We start from the raw sequence: 4,110 nt of genomic DNA on the forward strand, positions 1-4,110 counted from the left end.
GGCTCCCTTGGTCAAGTAAATAATTTGTAACAGGTATATTTACAATCTTCTTTCATCTGTGTATGACCTAGCAACATGATAGGACCCATCCAAAGTGTGCCTGTGTGAGCCTATGTGTTTAATTTCATTATAGATGCATATCGGTTGTTGTTGCTAAATAAATTATCATAGTTCTTGATAGATTTTATTTAGGCCCATTTAGTTTTTGGGCCTATTCAATTAATAACAGTTGTTCATTTTAAGGTTAAATTCCTCTCTTTTAGGCCTTGCGTGAGAGTTGGGAGCCATAGAAGTGGGTACGACATACTGAACCCAGCACCCCCTCACATGAACCACCCCAATTGTGAAGGCCCATTTGCCTAATTTGAATGACTGTACTAGGTTAATTACACTAGTTTAACCTAATAAAATTGATTAGCAACATAATTGATTTCATTTATTTTGAAATTAATTTAAGAAAACCATAGTTTAAAGAATTTTATAATCTAAGCTAAACTACATGTATTTTCTTGTATTTAATTAAATATAGAATTATAGCCATCTAGATTCTTTCTGAAGCTTAATTTAAATTTTTCATTAAATATTCCTATTTAAGTTGATATTTAGTTATCTACAACTAACCAACTTGAATCTGAATATTTTTTGGATTTAAAATTTCAAAATTATGTTGAGGAATTTTAGGCATTGGTTATTAAGATTCTTTAGATATTTTTAAGTAAATATCTTTTCGAATATTAACTTAAAATGGAATATTTTAGATATTTTTTAGGTTAATATCTTTTCGAATATTAACTTAAAATGGAATATTTCTGAATTAAGTGGTTGCAACTTAATTTTTGATATTTAATTAAATTTAAATTTTAAAAACATTTAAGTTCTAGATTTTTTTCTAATACAACTTAAATTAGATATTATTTTTTCAAATTTTGTGGAAAAGATACTTAGTTAAATAAGATATTTTCTAGATAGTTATTTCTAGACTACTTATTATTTCCAATATTAAATAGGAAAATATTATACATTGTGAAATTAATTATTTTAAATAATTAATTTTGGTACAATTTATTTTTTCCTAGTATTAAACTAGAGATTAATAATTAAGCCTTCTCTACACTTAATTATTTATTTCTTGAATTTAATACATTTAATTAATTTGAAAATTAAATATCTAAGTTGATTTTCATCATCATACTTAAATATTTCTTTTTCATGACACTTAATTAAATAGAAAATTATTTTTAGTTGAAATTTATTTTTCATCTAAATTTAAATAATTTTCAAAATATATTTTTTCTTTATTTTATTAATCAAATTTTGAAATTGCATTTCTTAAATGCTGGAATTTCGAATTTTATTTGAAAAATAGATTAAAGTTGTAAATTATTTATTTTAATTTTGGACCAACTTAAATCAATGATTTTTTCATTAATTGATTAATTTAAAAATAAATGAATTAAAATATATTATTAGAAATTGAATTAATTAGTCAAAGGAAAATCTAGATAGGTGATATTTTTGCTTGAAGTATTTTTCCAGTGTATTTAATTAAATAAAAAATTAATATTTAAGTTGATTTTCATCATCATACTTAAGTATTTGAAATTTTTCTTATATATATTTAATTAAATAGGAAAAATTATATTTTTTTTGTTGTAAATTAATTTTATTAATTAATTTTTGGGCAAACATTAAATTAGAGTAATTTTTCGAGGATTAATTTTTTATTTTAACATGCATACATTTTGGGAACACGGTAGTGCAATTGAGTGGGAGCGCTAGCATAAACATGGAATCTATATCTTCTATCTGGCGAATAGTAAGCAAAGGATGATCTCCTTCGAGCTTGACCAAACGAACATATATGGTGGATTACTCATTTCACATAAGCTGAAATATCATTTATACAGGATCAAGTGTTTTAAGGAATAAATACATTGTAGGGCGTAACGGTAATCTAATCCCTTTACAGTGTAGATAATTCATATAGAGGATCATTGATCACATTAGGATTATAACAATGGATAACTAATGGTGTCTATATGGTGGAACATATAGAGCATTCTATATAATGAGAGTGCAATTCTAACTTCTATGCGTGGATTCAACGAAGAATTAATAAGTTAGTGAATTTTAGTGCTAAATTCTTGATCTACTTATTGGAAGCTCGGTTATATAGACCCATGGTCCCTGAACTAGTTGAGATAATATTGCTTGTAAGACTCATATAATTGGTTTGATTAATCAATTATAATTCTCAAATTAGACTCAGTCTATTTGTGAAATTTTCACTAAGTAAGGGCGAAATTGTAAAGAAAGAGTTTATAGGGGCATATTTGTTAATTAAGATACTTTGTATGGTTCAATTAATAAATATGATAAATGACAATATTATTTAATAATTATTTATAGTTATTAAATAGTTAGAATTGGCATTTAAATAGTTGAATTAGAAAATTGGCATTTTTGAGAAAATCAGATGCAGAAAAGGTAAAACTGTAAAATGTCAAAAAGTGAGGCCCAAATCCACTAGTGTAGGGCCGACCACTTTTGTAGGAAATTTAAACTGATATTTTCATTATTTTAATGCCAAATAATTCAAACATAACCCTAGTGGAATGCTATAAATAGATAGTGAAGGCTTCAGGAAATTGACACTTAAATTTTCTATTTTTCCTTCAGAGAAAAACCTGAGCCTCTCTCTCTACCTTGGCCGCCACTCTCTCTCTCTCTCTCTCTCTCTCTCTCTCTCTCTTCTTCCTTGATAATTTCGAAATCCCTTTAGTGATTAGAGTAGTGCCCACACACAGCAAGCAATACCTCAATCATAGTGAGGAAGATCGTGAAGAAAGATGATCAGCAAAGGAGTTTCAGCATCAAGGATTCAGAGAAAGAGATCCAGGTTCAGATCTCGATAATACTCTTCTACAGAAAGGATACAAGGGTTAGAGATCTGAACGGAAGGAGTCATTTAATTGTGCTGGACCCAATGTAAGGTTTCTTAAACTTTATACGTGTTTATTTAATCGTTTTAGAAAGTTCATATTTAGGGTGTTAATAAACATACTTGTGAGTAGATCTAAGATCCTGGTAAAATAATTCCAACATATAGTTGCTGGTACTGGAAATGTGGAATTGAACTTCACCTCTGGAAGAACTGTGATTCTGAAAGATGTGATGCACACTCCAGAGATGAGGAACAATTTGGTCTCGGGCTATCTTCTCAACAAGGCGGGGTTCACACAGACTATAGGAGCTTATTTGTTTACTTTAACTAAGAATGGGATATTTGTAGGGAAGGGGTACGCAACTGAGGGAATGTTTAAATTGAATGTTCAAGTCAATAAAGTTAATGCTTCTGCTTATATGTTGTGTTCTTTTAATACTTGGCATGCTAGACTTTGTCACGTAAATAAACGCATAATAAAGAACATGAGTAGTTTAGGCCTAATTCCTAAATTATCTTTAAATGATTTTGAAAAATGCTCATTTTGTAGCCAAGCCAAGATTACCAAAACTATAAAGACCGCTTAGTTTAATTTGGAAATTAGCAGTTAATTAAGATTTAATTATGAGAATTATTTATAGATATTTAAATAATTATTTATGTTGCTATATTTGAATTCAGACTGCATTTTTATGTCATATAGTGAAATTTCATAATTTTGCATTTTCGGTGCCCGACAACATGGAACGCGGTGTATGGCTTAGTAGAATCACAGTTTAGTATTTTAGTATGCTGGGGCAGTTTATTTAGACATTGGCAATGTCGGGATTAGTCTGGAATTTAGAATTTCCCAAAATACCCTTAGTACCCCTTTTGTGCTATGTTAGTGTGAAGGGGCAAAATGGTCATTTTGCCCCAATTATGTTTTGTCCTTTAGTGAGCTTATTATTTGGTGATATTATGTTTTATGTTATGTTATGTTGGCTGATATTAATTTAAATAAAATTAAATAAGAGGATTCATTTACTTCTTTTTACAAAATCAAAGAAAAGCAAAAATTCTTTTTTCTCAAACTCTCTTTCTCTCTTTCGGCCCTCTTTGAGCAGCAAGAAGCTGGGTATTTTCTTTGGTAATCCAAACTATTTTCTCAAGATTAAGTGATCTCT

Source organism: Cannabis sativa, unplaced genomic scaffold (genome assembly GCF_029168945.1).
Source record: "Cannabis sativa cultivar Pink pepper isolate KNU-18-1 unplaced genomic scaffold, ASM2916894v1 Contig7, whole genome shotgun sequence".
Classification (NCBI taxonomy): Eukaryota; Viridiplantae; Streptophyta; class Magnoliopsida; order Rosales; family Cannabaceae; genus Cannabis; species Cannabis sativa.